The sequence below is a fragment of the Cervus elaphus genome, chromosome 7 (assembly GCF_910594005.1).
Source record: "Cervus elaphus chromosome 7, mCerEla1.1, whole genome shotgun sequence".
Lineage (NCBI taxonomy): Eukaryota > Metazoa > Chordata > Mammalia > Artiodactyla > Cervidae > Cervus > Cervus elaphus.
Window position 1 is genome coordinate 35,077,955 of NC_057821.1, and position 15,435 is coordinate 35,093,389.

Here is a 15,435-nt window from a genome sequence, read left to right on the forward strand (position 1 = left end):
GACCTGTGACATGTTCTTGTATTTATAATTTTGGAGTCAGGAAAAAAGATGTCCCCCTCCTGTTGTAAGCAGTTTAGTATAAATCTTTGAGGGACCATCTTTATGTATCAGCTCTATAGCCACCACCATCATTGTCAGAAATCAAGATGATTTACACAGATAAGGAAAATAAAGAAAACTGGCTTTCCTGGTGGCTCAGATGGTAGAGAATCTGCCTGCAATGTGGGAGACCTGGGTTGCTCCCCTGGGTCAGGGAAGATCCATGCAGAAGGGGATGTTTACCCACTCCAGCATTCTTGTCTGAAGAATTCTTTGGACAGAGACGCCTGGTAGGCTACACTCCATGGGGATCAGAAAACGTCAGACATGCCTGAGCGACTAACACACAATGAACTTTAAGGAATTGGAAGTTGTATCAGAGGTAAGGATAGTTTAAAAGGAAAAGCAAAACTCTTTGAGACAGGCAAGAACAGGAGTGCATGAACACTTTTAGGCCCACAGAGCAAAGGAAGAGATTGGATATTGCAGTCTCTAAAGAGTCTTATACATAGCTGCAGCTAAAAGAGAGGATCTCTGACCAGACCTCTGGGCTTCAGTGGAGAAACTTGGCCACTTCCCAGCAAGAAAGGCATCAGAGGAAATAATCAATCCACGAATCTCTTTCTCCACTGACTCACCAATCTCTTTTGTCCACCACTGGCCAAACTCAAGTAGAAATCAGAGGCCAGGAGAGCTAGAGGGATAAAGTCTGGTCTTCTCAGCCTCCAGAGGTTCATAATATAATAGAAAATGATCAACAGGGTTCCAGAGAGGCAAATAAAAAATATCAAACACACCCACCATTTCTATGTAGTAGATATGCTATTTTTATCTTATGAATCTAATTGTAGTTATTGTTGCTACATATTTAAAATGACTGGGCATGATTAACTTTAATGGGAGAAGTCAGTTTCTGATTTGACTTAGACTTGAGTATTTGTCACTGTATTTCTGATATATAATATTATTACTGGGACCCTAACTGTCTGTATAGTTGATTCACTTAAACCCTTTGAAGAGACAGGTAATGTGACCAGACTTAGGAAAGGACCAGAAACTATCAAGAGATGTTTTTATACATTGTTGAATTCATTTGGTTGATTTGTATGTGTGAGAGTGAAAAATTTAATTCCAAATTTGTGAGAGACGTTAGTCTGAATTTTCTTTTTGTACTTCCTTTGTCTGATTTTGTTATAGAGCAATACTGGCCCCATCTAATTAGTTGGGTATAGTTTCCTACTCTTTCTTTTTCTTGAAGAGATTGTGTCAAATTGATCTTAATTTTTAAAATATTTGTTAGAATTCTCTGGTCAAACTATCTTGCATTGATGATTTCTTTTTCTTTTTTTTTTCCATTTATTTTTATTAGTTGGAGGCTAATTACTTTACAATACTGTAGTGGTTTTTGCCATACACTGACAGGAATCAGCCATGGATTTACATGTAGTCCCCATCCCGATCCCCCCTCCCACCTCCCTCCCCACCCCATCCCTCTGGGTCTTTCCAGTGCTTCATTCCTGAGCACTTGTCTCATGCATCCAACCTGGGCTGGTGATCTGTTTCACCCTTGATAATATACATGTTTAGATGCTGTTCTCTCAAAACATCCCACCTTCGCCTTCTCCCACAGAGTCCAAAAGTCTGTTCTGTACATCTGTGTCTCTTTTTCTGTTTTGCATATAGGGTTATCGTTACCATCTTTCTAAATTTCATATATATGCGTTAGTATACTCTATTGGTCTTTATCTTTCTGGCTTACTCACTCTGTATAATGGGCTCCAGGTTCATCCATCTCATTAGAACTGATTTAAATGAATTCTTTTTAATGGCCGAGTAATATTCCATTGTGTATATGTACCACAGCTTCCTTATCCATTCGTCTGCTGATGGGCATCTAGGTTGCTTCCATGTCTGGCTATTATAAACAGTGCTGTGATGAACATTGGGGTGCACGTGTCTTTCAGATCTGGGTTCCCTTTTCTCCACACCTTCTCCAGCATTTATTGCTTGTAGACTATTGGACAGCAGCCATCTGACTGGCATGTAATGGTACCTTATTGTGGTTTTGTTTTGCTTTTCTCTGATAATGAATGATGTTGAGCATCTTTTTATGTGTTTGTTAGCCATCTGTATGTCTTCTTTGGAGAAATGTCTTTTTAGTTCTTTGGCCCATTTTTTGATTGGGTCATTTGTTTTTCTGGAATTGAGCTCCAGGAGTTGCCTGTATATTTTTGAGATTAATCCTTTGTTGCTTTGTTTGCTATTATTTTCTCCCATTCTGAAGGCTGTCTTTTCACCTTGTTTATAGTTTCCTTTGTTGTGCAAAGGCTTTTAAGTTTAATTAGGTCCCATTTGTTTATTTTTGCTTTTATTTCCAATATTCTTGGAGGTGGGTCATAGAGGATCCTACTGTGATTTATGTCGGAGAGTGTTTTGCCTATGTTCTCCTCTAGGAGTTTTATAGTTTCTGATCTTACATTTAGATCTTTAACCCATTTTGAGTTTATTTTTGTGTATGATGTTAGAAAGTGTTCTAGTTTCATTCTTTTACAAGTGGTTGACCAGTTTTCCCAGCACTACTTGTTAAAGAGGTTGTGTTTTTTCCCTTGTACATCCTTGCCTCCTTTGTTGAAGATAAGATGTCCATAGGTTTGTGGATTTATCTCTGGGCTTTCTATTCTGTTCCATTGATCTATATTTCTGTCTTTGTGCCAGTACCATACTGTCTTGATGACTGTGGCTTTGTAGTAGAGCCTGAAGTCAGGCAGGTTGATTCCTCCAGTTCCATTCTTCTTTCTCAAGATTACTTTGGCTATTCAGGTTTTTTGTATTTCCATACAAATTGTGAAATTATTTGTTCTAGTTCTGTGAAAAATACCATTGGTAGCTTGATAAGGAGTGCATTGAATCTATAGATTGCTTTGGGTAGCATAGTAATTTTGACAATATTGATTCTTCCAATCCATGAACACGGTATGTTTCTCCATCTGTTTGTGTCCTCTTTGATTTCTTTCATCAGTGTTTTATAGTTTTCTATGTATAGGTCTTTTGTTTCTTTAGGTAGATATACTCCTAAGTATTTTATTCTTTTTGTTGCAATGGTGGATGCTATTGTTTAATACTCAAGGAGATAATAACTGAAAACTTCCCTAAAATGGGGAAGAAAATAGTTACACAGGTCCAAGAAACCCAGAGAGTTCCAAACAAGATAAACCCAAGGCAAAACACCCCAAGACACATATTAATCAAATTAACAAAGATCAAACACAAAGAACAAATATTAAAAGCAGCAAGGGAGAAACAACAAATAACACACAAAGGGATTCCCATAAGGATAACAGTTGATCTATCAATAGAAACTCTTCAGGCCAGAAGGGATTGGGGGTGATCTTTGTTGATTGGTGTAATGGTCATTATGGAAATTATTCGTGGAAATTAAATAGGACTCAGGACATACTTAAAGTAATGAAAGAGAATAACCTACAACCTAGATTACTGTACCCTGCAAGGATCTCAATCAGATATGAAGGAGAATTCAAAAGCTTTACAGACAATCAAAAGCCGAGAGAATTCAGCACCACCAAACCAGCTCTTCAACAAATGCTAATGGATCTTCTCTAGACAGGAAACACAGAAAGGCTGTATAAACGTGAACCCAAAACAACAAAGTAAATGGCAATGGGACCATACCTATCAATAATTACCTTAAATGTAAATGGGTTGAATGCCCCAACCAAAAGACAAAGACTGGCTGAATGGATGCAAAAACAAGACCCCTATATATGCTGTCTACAAGAGACCCAACTCAAAACAAGGGACACATACAGACTGAAAGTGAAGGGCTGGAAAAAAATATTTTATGCAAACAGAGACCAAAAGAAAGCAGGAGTTGCAATACTCATATCAGATAAAATAGACTTTAAAATAAAGGCTGTGAAAAGAGACAAAGAAGGACACTACATAATGATCAAAGGATCAATCCAAGAAGAAGATATAACAATGATAAATATATATGCACCCAACATAGAAACACCGCAATATGTAAGGCAAATGCTAACGAGTATGAAAGAGGAAATTAACATTAACACAATAATAGTGGGAGACTTTAATACCCCATTTACACCTATGGATAGATCAACTAAACAGAAAATTAACAAGGAAACACAAACTTAAATGACGCAATGGACCAGCTAGACCTAAATGACATCTATGGGACATTTCACTCCAAAACAATCAACTTCACCTTTTTCTCAAGTGCACACGGAACCTTCTCCAGAATAGATCACATCCTGGGCCATAAATCTAGTCTTGGTAAATTCAAAAAAATTGAAATCATTCCAGTCATCTTTTCTGACCACAGTGCAGTAAGATTAGATCTCAATTACAGGAAAAAAAAATTATTAAAAATGCAAACATATGGAGGCTAAATAACACGCTTCTGAATAGCCAACAAATCATAGAAGAAATCAAAAAAGAAATCAAAATATGCATAGAAATGAATGAAAATGAAAACACAACAACCCAAAACCTATGGGACACTGTAAAAGCAGTGCTAAGGGGAAGGCTCATAGCATTACAGGCCTGCCTCAAGAAACAAGAAAAAAGTCAAATAAATAACCTAACTCTACAGCTAAAGCAATTAGAGAAGGAAGAAATGAAGAACCCCAGGGTTAGTAGAAGGAAAGAAATCTTAAAAAGCAGGGCAGAAATAAATGCAAAAGAGACAAAAGATACCATAGCAATAATCAGCAAAGCTAAAAGCTGGTTTTTTTAAAAGCTAAACAAAATTGACAAACCGTTAGCAAGACTCATTAAGAAACAAAGGGAGAAGAACCAAATTAACAAAATTAGAAATGAAAATGGAGAGATCACAACAGACAACACTGAAAGACAAAGGATCATAAGAGACTACTACCAGCAGCTCTATGCCAATAAAATTGACAACTTGGAAGAAATGGACAAATTCTTAGAAAAGTATAACTTTCCAAAACTGAACCAGGAAGAAATAGAAGATCTTAACAGATCCATCACAAGCATGGAAATCAAAACTGTAATCAGAAATCTTCCAGCAAACAAAAGCCCAGGACCAGATGGCTTCACAGCTGGATTCTACCAAAAATTTAGAGAAGAGCTAACACCTATCTTACTCAAACTCTTCCAGAAAATTGCAGAAGGTAAACTTCCAAACTCATTCTATGAGGCCACCATCACCCTAATTCCAAAACCAGACAAAGATGCCACAAAAAAAGAAAACTACAGGCCGATATCACTGATGAACATAGATGCAAAAATCATTAACAAAATTCTAGCAAACAGAATCCAACAACATATTAAAAAAATCATACATCATGACCACGTGGGCTTTATCCAAGGAATGCAAGGATTTTTTAATAGCCACAAACCAATGTAATACACCACATCAACAATTTGAAAGATAAAAACCATATGATTATCTCAATAGCTGCAGAAAAAGCCTTTGACAAAATTCAATATCCATTTATGATAAAAACTCTCCAGAAAGCAGGAATAGAAAGAACATACCTCAACACGATAAAAGCTATATATGACAAACCCACAGCAAGCATCACCCTTAATGGTGAAAAATTGAAAGCATTTCCCCTAAAATCAGGAACAAGACAAGGGTGCCCACTCTCACCACTACTATTCAACATAGTGTTGGAAGTTTTGGCTACAGCAATCAGAGCAGAAAAAGAAGTAAAAGGAATCCAGATAGGAAAATAAGAAGTGAAACTCTCGCTGTTTGCAGATGACATGGTCCTCTACATAGAAAACCCTAAAGACTCTACCAGAAAATTACTAGAGCTAATCAATGAGTATAGTAAATTTGCAGGATATACAATTAACACACAGAAATCCCTTGCATTCCTATACACTAACAATGAGAAAACAGAAAGAGAAATTAAGATGATTTCTTTTTCAAATATTATGTCACAGTTTCGGTCTCATTAAAGTTTATAGGAGTATTCAGATGATGTATCTATTTTTGCTTCAAGTGTTTTGAAATTATGTTGTTTGGTGTATACATATTTAGGATTATTATGTGTTCCTGCTGGATTGACTCTTTTTTCCTTATATAATGTCCTTAGATATTTTCTTTGCTCTAAAATCTACTTTATCTAATATTAAGTTACATTTTTATCCTTTTATTTTCCAAATATAACATTATTGAGTTTCTTGGGCTTTCCTGGTGGCTCAGACAGTAAGGAAACCACTTGCCTTGTGAAGACCTGGATTCAGTCCCTGGATTGGGACGACCCTCTGGAGGAGGACATGGGAATCCATATTCTTGTCTGGAGAATTGCATGGACAGAGGAACCTGGTGGGCTACAGTCCATGGGGTCACAAAGAGTCAGACACAACTTAGCAACTAAACCACCACCTGGTGTTCCTTCACATTTATTCCTTGGGAGGAACAGCCCCACTCAGGCTGCCTTCTGATGCTAAGTTGGAGGTTAGGAATGCTGAGCCTGGGTTGTCTTCTGTTACGTGATGCTGTGTTGCTCTTCCATTCTTCAGGCCCTAAACTAGTTCACCTTCTTATTGTCAACTATAAAAGGTCCCTTTAGTGGTCTCTTCTTATTTCCAGAATAAACAGAGAAGTGGGCACAAAGAGATCAAGTCATCATGTCTGAACCAGAAGCCCAAAGTGTGTTTTACAACCTAGGGAAGATATTTCATGGAGGGAAGTTGAGTAGGAAAGTGGAAAGGATTCCTCAGCAGGCTGGAGATGAAAGTCATGGAGTCCCTTTCTTTAGAAGTCACCAGAAGCTGAGAAATGTTTTTTCTAAGTTATATATATATTCAGCTCTGAGTGAGTACACTTTCTGTTTCAGCAAACGGTAAGTCTTCTGTATTTTTTCATTAATTGTCTTTATAAATGCATATATATTATGGTATCCATATGACATTTTATTTATTCTTCTAGGCCATTTCAGTTCAGTTCAGTTCAGTCACTCAGTCATATCCGACTCTTTGAGATCCCATGAACTGCAGCATGCTAGGCTTCCCTGTCCATCACCAACTCCTGGAGTCCACCCAAACCATTGGCCATTGAGTTGGTGATGCCATCCAACCATCTCATCCTCTGTCCTCCCCTTTTCCTCCTGCCCTCCATCTTTCCCAGCATCAGGGTCTTTTTCAATGAGTCAGGTCTTCACATCAGTTGGCCAAAATATTGCAGTTTCAGCTTCAACATTAGTCCTTCCAATGAACACCCAGGACTGATCTCCTTTAGGATGGACTTGTTGGATCTCCTTGAAGTCCAAGGGACTCTCAAGAGTCTTCTCCAACACCACAATTCAAAAGCATCAATTCTTTGGCACTTTCTTTATCATCCAACTCTCACTTCCACACATGACCACTGGAAAAACCATAGCCTTGACTAGACGGACCTTTGTTGACAAAGTAATGTCTCTGCTTTTTAACATGCTATCTAGGTTGGTGATAACTTTCCTCCCAAGAAGTAAGCGTCTTTTGACTTCATGGCTGCAATCGCCGTCGGCAGTGATTTTGGAGCCCATAAAAATATAGTCAGGCACTGTTTCCACTGTTTCTTCATCTAATTGCCATGAAGTGATGGGACTGGATGCCATGATCTTAGTTTTTTGAATGTTGAGCTTTAAGCCAGCTTTTTCATTAGGCCATTTTTTTCTAGGCCATTGCTCTGCTTGTCTTTTGATTTGAGATTTAAGCCATTAAAAACAGAAATCTAATGTAGAGTTTGGATTATTTACCAGTACATGAATTGATGGAATAATATAAGAATTAAAGATGATTACTTAATTGAGCTCAAAAAATTTTATATATGCATATGAAGAGAGTTATTCACATATAGTATTATTCTTGGCCCCTTGTGTTACTTGGAGAACTTTGATTTAAGCTATATATAAAACAAATTACTTTATTATGATAGTTAAATAACTGGTATAATTATGTGTGTACATTCAGAATCCATTAGTCCAGTGGCCATAAAAATGAGTGTACTCATCTCCTGGGGAAGAAAATGTTAGCATTTCCATTTCTATTTATTTTTATCTCCCTGTCATTTAATTTACATTTTCTGTATATTTTTAAAATGTCATAATATATTAGAATAGCAATGCATATATACTATATTTTAATAATATAATTAGGTCACTGACAGTGTTTGTAAAATGGAAAATAATTTGGAGGTTAGTTCTTCAGGAAACAAAAAATTATCAAAATTTGCTGCATAAAATGTTACTTAATTTGGGGTAGTTAACCAAAAAATTTTTATGAAACCAGTTCAATTGAAGAGAGGCAGAATATTCAGAACATCCATGTTTGCATGAGTTTGCACAGAGTCTCACAGATGGAAACATTTTTGAAGTTGGGTAGAAGACCAAGAGACCTGACTGGACAGGGGAAAACTTGAATCTTGAATGCAAGAAAGCATGTTTGCTCCCCTCAGTTTATTCTAAGCTGTTTTTCTTTAAATCACCTCTGTTTCTTCCCTTTATTCCCTAAACCCCATCATCTGCTTTACTATTTCTTTTCCCATAGTACAGATCACCTGTTAACATACCATATAATGTACTTGGGTTCATTTTTATTGCAGATTATCTGTCTGCCCCCAGCTGGAATATCAGTTCCATGAGGATAAGTGTCTGCCTGCTTTGTTTATTGATGTAAACTAAGCACCTGTAAGAGTTTCTGAGTCAAGAAGGAATTAAGTCAATGATCAATTGGTTAAATGACCAATAGAGGAGTACTGGGCAGGCCTATAGATTTCAAAATTTTGTGATTTTGATTAGCTATTGTAAATAAGCTCTTCTGCAGTTATATTTACAAGGTTAAGACACATTTCTGTTTCTTTTATCAGCATAAACATAAACTACCTTTGAAGATAAAGTTTTAGACCCAACATGATCGCTAAAATGCACATTTGAAAAAATAATATATTAGTTGATTTGTTTTCTTTATCCAAAATAGAATTATCTTCCTTTTCAAAACTTTTCCTTACATAGGTGTGTGTACATATATGTTTATATATATAAAACAATTCCATCTAGTCAAAGGATGTTTTTCCCAATAGTCATGTATGGATGTGGGAGCTGGACCATAAGGAAAGTGAGCACCGAGGAATAGATGCTTTTGAACTGTGGTGTTGGAGAAGTCTCTTGAGAGTCCCTTGGACTGCAAGCAGATCAAACCAGTCAATACTAAAGGAAATCAGCCCTGAATATTCATTGAAAGCACTGATAATGAAGCTGAAGCGCCAATGATTTTTCAACCTGATGCAATGAACTGACTCATTGGAAAAGACCCTAATGATGGGAAAGATGGATGGAAGGTGGTGAAGGAGATGACAGAGGATGAGATGGTTGGATGGAATCATCTTATCAATGGACATGAATTTGAACAAGCTCCAGAAGATGGTGAAGGATAGGGGAGCCTGATGTGCTACAGTCCATGGGGTCTCAAAGAGTTGGATATGACTGAGTGACTTAGCTTAACAGAAGGTATGCATATGTGTTATGTATATAACATAATGATTATATGATCATTATACATAGGTCACATTGACAAATAATGCTATTTTAGTTTCAGGTATCATTATAATAGATAATATTGACATATAATGTTATATTGGTTTCAGGTGTAAAACATAATTATTTGATATATATTGCAAAATGATCACTGCAATAAGTCTAGTGAACATCCATCACTAGAAATAGTTACAATTTTCTTCTTGTGATGAGAACTTCTAAGATCTCTTAGCAATGTTCAAATAGGCAATAAGTATATTCCCGTTTTGATTTAGTGCCATTAAATGAGACAAGTGGCTTTGAGTTTTAGAATCAAAGAATCATCTTTAAATAGTTGAGTTGAATCAAACTACTCAGTGCCAACTGATATCGAGCTATCTTGAAAAATCCATCCCTAGTTAGGCCCACCTGACTCCCATCACACATGGCATGGTGTGCAGGCATAGATGGTGTATAAGGTTTAAGCCAGCTTTTCCACTTGTCCATGCATTTCTTTCTCGACATCTTTCAGTGCCTTATCCATCTCTTGTCTTTACTATCCAAACAGGTTATAATTATGGCAGAAGATGTCTAAGTAGCTAAATTCACAGTTGCTGCCCACTGGGCATTTTGGAAAGAGGCTAAGAAGTAGTCCTTCCAGTATTAGAGTTTTACTTTCAGGGGATTAGAAAGCTTTTCAGTTTGAAGGGTCCATCAATACAAATATACCTCAGGAGTGAACACTGTTTATTTACTTGATTAGTGATTAGCTGACCATCTGCTGAGAGTAAGGTAATGAAGGGTTATTAAACAAGGGAGGATTCAGGCAAAAGGAATGAGGAACTCTTGGAGAGGGTGGACACATGATTAAGAGACCATTACTTCTAATTTGTTTAGGTTTAGGATTTTTTAGGCTGGATCTGTAAAGGTATGGGTTGTTTCCATTATTTCCATTCACCATCTATGCTTTACAATATATGTCTTATTTAAGTGTTGAAAGTGACTAGTGACTTACTTACTGCTTGTTATCACTGGGTAGTTGTGCTTTGGTTCTGGTATTCCATAGGGTCTAGCACAGGCTCTGTAGAGTACTTATTTCTATCATTTGCTGCAGAACCTTAACATTTTTTGGTGATTTCTGGCACTAAGTTGATGAAACACAGGAAAATAGAGCTCAGGTGCTTTTGGATAAAATCTCAATTTATCTCCTCCCTTCTCTCTGACTTTTCATATATTGACTCAACTAGTCCCATATTGTTGGATGCCTTTTCTGACTCTTATGTCTGCCTCATTCCTTGCATGTGGGAAGGTCTATTTCATTTCCTATATCTCTCACATCCTTTGCATCTTATCACTTGGCACAGTACTCTTTGATTTTTAATGTCATAATATTCCCAGCTCTTTCTAGTCTCTTTCTTTTGCTCTACCAGCCCCAATAGCCACAACTCCTCAATCAACATTAAAGTTTCACTTTTCAAATTCTGGACATTCTTCTCTCCTGGACCTAATGTTCTTGGTTTCCTGTTGCTTTGTAGAATAAAGACAAAATCTCCAAATTGGCAGATATGATTCTCCCTAATGCATAAAAATCCATACAAACATTTCTCCATTCTAACCCTACAATAATATATACAGTATACCATGGGAGCATAATCAGGAGAGATACAACATGAATGGTAAAAAATGAACATTTCTTGTGTTTTTGTCAGACTTGATTATTCACTGATACCTTATAATGCTATATGTATTAATATCTCAGTTGCCTTGATCTAGGATGTCGAGATCCTAACTTCATAAGATGATCCTAAATGAATTGACAGATATACTGTTTTCCTATTTTGGCACATCAATATCCCATTAAACTTTCAGAACTCCATCATAAAGAAATCCCATTTACATCACTCCTATGACACACTCAGATGGCCCCTAGCTTTACTTCAATCTACTGTAGCACCGTGTTGGCATCACAACTGATTCTTCTTCATTCCACCATATAATATAGCAATTTGATTGTTTATATCACCTTATCTTTCTCCATAACTTGAGGGCCTACTTCTGGATAATAGAGACTTTTTTAAAGCTCAGTTTAAGTCCTCAATGTATCTATGACATGTGATTACTAATCTATAAGTTCAGTGAACTTCAATGGTTCTTCATTTGTTTGTTTCTATTTGGTAATCACTGCTACTATTCTTGATATATCTGGACCATTTCTTCATGTAATCTTACATGGAAATATGTAAAAGAGGGGAAAATCAACACTTTCTGGATGGCAAGGGAGTGATTGTTAAATCCTGCCCAAATATCCCCTCCTTGTCTATTCCTGACTGACTCTATAGAATATCTATGGCTCTGTTCAATATTGTCTGAAATCTACAGTATTCACTTTATATGTCACTGTCAAGCAAGGAGAGCATTCTCAATGTCACCAAATCTGTTCTTGATGTGAAGTCCTAAATTTATGCTTGAAATAAATTTTATAAGAGACAAATACATGAAGACGTGTATGGTCTGTTGGTGAGTGTATGTTTCCTCCAATTGCATTGTCCCCCTTATTGCCAAATTTCCCTCTAATAAATACCATCCTATCTGCTTGAAATATTTAGACATTGAAGGAAAGAAACGTAAGCAAGTAACACAATAGAATTAGATGTTTGGGGCAGTAAATGACTTAGAAAGCGCTTACAGGGTTTTTTCATGGTCTTTTACCTTTTGGAAGAAGAAAGTGAAAATACAAGAAAGCTGACACTTCACATGCATGAAAGAGACAAAGGAGGTATTCATAGATTGCTTTGGGGCAGAGTATTCTGTCATGTTCTGAAAGGTTTGGGTCATACCTGTTAGAGGTAGGGGCAGGACTCAGATGAGGGTAACCCTGGCTATGAGGGAAGAGGTTGGTTTTGGTGGACAGTGTTCCTGTATGTGGGTGAAAGTTGTCTTTGCCTAAAAGAAGATAATTTGGCTGTTATTCTGCCCTGAAAAGTTGTCAAGCTTTGTTCAATTCTAGAACTATGGCCTTTAATAACAACAAAAGAATACTCCTAATATAAAGGACAATGTCAGAAAAAAGAGGAGAGAAGAGAAAATGGAAATAGAAAGGAATATGAGATATTTGCTCTTCAGTTCAGTTCAGTTCAGTTCAGTCGCTCAGTCGTGTCCGACTCTTTGTGACCCCATGAATCGCAGCACGCCAGGCCTCCCTGTCCATCAAAAACTCCCAGCATTTACTCAAACACATGTCCATTGAGTCGGTGATGCCATCCAGCATCTCATCCTCTGTTGTCCCCTTCTCCTCCAACCCCAAATCCCTCCCAGCATCAGGGTCTTTTCCAGTGAGTCAACTCTTTGCATGAGATGGCCAAAGCATTGGAGTTTCAGCTTCAGCATCAGTCCTTCCAATGAACACCTAGGACTGATCTCCTTCAGGATGTACTGGTTGGATCTCCTTGCAGTCCAAGGGACATTCTAGAGTCTTCGCCAACACCATAGTTCAAAAGCATAAATTCTTCGGTGCTCAGCTTTCTTCACCATCCAACTCTCACATTCATACATGACCACTGGAAAAACCATTGCCTTAACTTGATGGACCTTTGTTGGCAAAGTAATGTCTCTGCTTTTTAATATGCTATCTAGGTTGGTCATAACTTTCCTTCCAAGGAGTAAGGGTCTTTTAGTTTCATGGCTGCAATCACCATCTGCAGTGATTTTAAAGCCCCCCAAAATAAAGTCTGACACTGTTTCCACTGTTTCCCCATCTATTTCCCATGAAGTGATGGGACCAGATGCCATGATCTTAGTTTTCTGAATCCTGAGCTTTAAGCCAACTTTTTCACTCTCCTCTTTCACTTTCATCAAGAGGCTTTTTAGTTCCTTTTCACTTTCTGCCATAAGGGTGGTGTCATCTGCATATCTGAGGTTATTGATATTTCTCCCGGCAATCTTGATTCCAGCTTGTGCATCATCTAGCCCAGCATTTCTCATGATGTACTCTGCATATAAGTTAAATAAGCAGGATAACAATATACAGCCTTGATGTACTCCTCTTCCTATTTGGAACCAGTCTGTTGTTCCATGTCCAGTTCTAACTGTTGCTTCCTGACCTGCATGTAGGTTTCTCAAGAGGCAGGTCAGGTGGTCTGGTATGCCCATCTCTTTCAGAATTTTCCACAGTTTATTGTGATCCACACAGTCAAAGACTTTGGCATAGTCAATAAAGGAGAAATATATATTTTTCTGGAACTCTCTTGCTTTTTCGATGATCCAGCAGATGTTGGCAATTTGATCTCTGGTTCCTCTGCCTTTTCTAAAACCAACTTGAACATCTGGAAGTTCATGGTAAGGGTGTTTAAAAAAGCATATATATTTGGGTCCTTAAAAATAAAGTATTCTAAAAGTATTTCATCATTCATTACCCAAGTCCTGACTCACTTTCCCTTTGCTGCCTTTTCTTCCTTCTGTCTTTCTCTTCCATCTCTTTTATTTATCCCCCTTTCCCTTCTACCTTTACATTTCCCATTTTCTGTTTACCAGGAATTACTGCTAAAGCCCTAAGATACTGCAAAAGCAGTCCAACAGCATCATTGACTTCTTAGGAGAGCCAGTCAAGAGACTGGCCCTCATCCCAGGTGTTTAGAGGCTGTTGACAAGCTGAGCAACCCTAATCCAGTCACACTGCTCCAGTCTCAGTAGAGACTCAGTCTATTTGGAGGATTTTATAATTCAGGGACCTACTAGATCATGTTTGTAAGGCTGAATACTTACTGACAATGATAGTTACTCTAAAAGGAAGAGAGAATGGTACCTCACTTCTCAGATAAATGTATTTTTGAATCCAGCTTTCTGATCTCCTCGGTGTCTACGTGACCAGTTGGACAATTGTCCAGAGGCCCCAGGCAGGGGACAGAGGCACACTTGTATTTCTGCCATTCAATTGTTCAGAGTGTTTATGATACAGGGGTTTCCTGTGGGTCAGCTAGTAGGCAGCTGACTGTGGACTACTGAATTTTCTCCAGATGGTGCTTGCAGAGTGAGGGAGACAGAGAGGCTGTGCTGATGACTGCAGGTGGTGAGCTGTGGGTACCAGAACATTTCCCCTGATTAAAAAGGAAACTCTGGCATTGGGGATCCCCAACTTGTGAATGTCCTGGGTAATCACAAGGACACCCCACAAGAGAAACACTTGTCAGTCAGGGAGAATTTCAGATCAGTCTGTCTGGACCAAGAGAAGGCTACAAGAGCACCATGTAAGTCAGTGATGTCAGAACTTTCCCATCTCGTTACCATCTACTGTGTTCCAACATGGTCCAAGAAATGAAGATCCAGAGAGGGAGAGAGAAGAAACCTTGCAGAAATGGACACATCGATGCTTCCTGGTAGGTCCCCTGGGCCTCAGCAGGGGAGAGGGAAAGATTGAATGGGCTGAATATGAGATAGAGTTGACAATTGACCGACCTGGCCTTGTGAAACCCAGAGTGATAGAATGTATGGAATGGTTGCAAGGTGATGCAGAAAATGAGGATGCAGTGGAGTGTGGGTGAAGACAGCCACTGGAGCATGGAGCCAATTTATGCTTGTATCTGCAATGGTCTCAACCTCTGTGTCCCCCAGAAATTTCATGTGATGAAATCCTCAGTCCCATGGTTGTGGTATCCATAGGTGGGGCCTTTGTGAGGTGATGGAGTTATAAGGATGGAGCCTCTTCAATGAGATGAGTGCTTTTATGTATCAGAGACACACAGGCTCCAAGCCTCTCCACCCATGTGAGGATACAATAAGAAGTGTGTGACCAGAAAGGACCCTGCATGACCACGCTGTGGAAATCCATTGCCATTGTTTTTAAGTGTGTGATATTTTGTTATAGCAACCCAGAAGGATTAAGACAACATCC